Source organism: Haliaeetus leucocephalus, unplaced genomic scaffold (genome assembly GCF_000737465.1).
Source record: "Haliaeetus leucocephalus isolate CR32 unplaced genomic scaffold, Haliaeetus_leucocephalus-4.0 Scaffold195, whole genome shotgun sequence".
Classification (NCBI taxonomy): Eukaryota; Metazoa; Chordata; class Aves; order Accipitriformes; family Accipitridae; genus Haliaeetus; species Haliaeetus leucocephalus.
In genome coordinates this window covers 7579418-7579655 of record NW_010972631.1, presented here as the reverse complement: position 1 = coordinate 7579655, position 238 = coordinate 7579418, and the positions used below count along the sequence as shown (strand labels likewise).

General features: G+C 78.6%; 1 protein-coding gene across 1 annotated transcript in view; it reads right to left on the bottom strand.

Annotated features, from left to right (window-relative positions):
- Nucleotides 1-159, bottom strand: part of EEF1A1 (eukaryotic translation elongation factor 1 alpha 1) — a 4692-nt gene extending 4533 nt beyond the window's left edge. Inside the window, exon 1 of the mRNA XM_010565778.1 lies at nucleotides 78-159. The gene's annotated coding sequence lies outside the window, so the exon portion shown is untranslated. The remainder of the gene's footprint in view (nucleotides 1-77) is intronic.
- Between the last annotated feature and the right edge of the window lie 79 nt (nucleotides 160-238).

The window sequence follows — 238 nt, the reverse complement described above, 5'->3', positions numbered from 1 at the left end:
GCCCCCACGGGTGCGCGGTGCCCCCGGCCCGGCCCCTCATTCCCGGCCCCGGCCTGCCCCGCGCGGCCGCCCCTCACCTGCGAGACGGCGTCGGCGGCAAACCCGTAGCGAAAAAGACCGACGGCGTGAGCGCCGCCCCTTATATAGCCTGGCCCGGGGGGAGGCGGAGCCTAAGGGACACGTCACCACTCCCGGCGGCCCCGCCGACACGCCCCCCCCGCAGCCCCGCCCTGGCGGC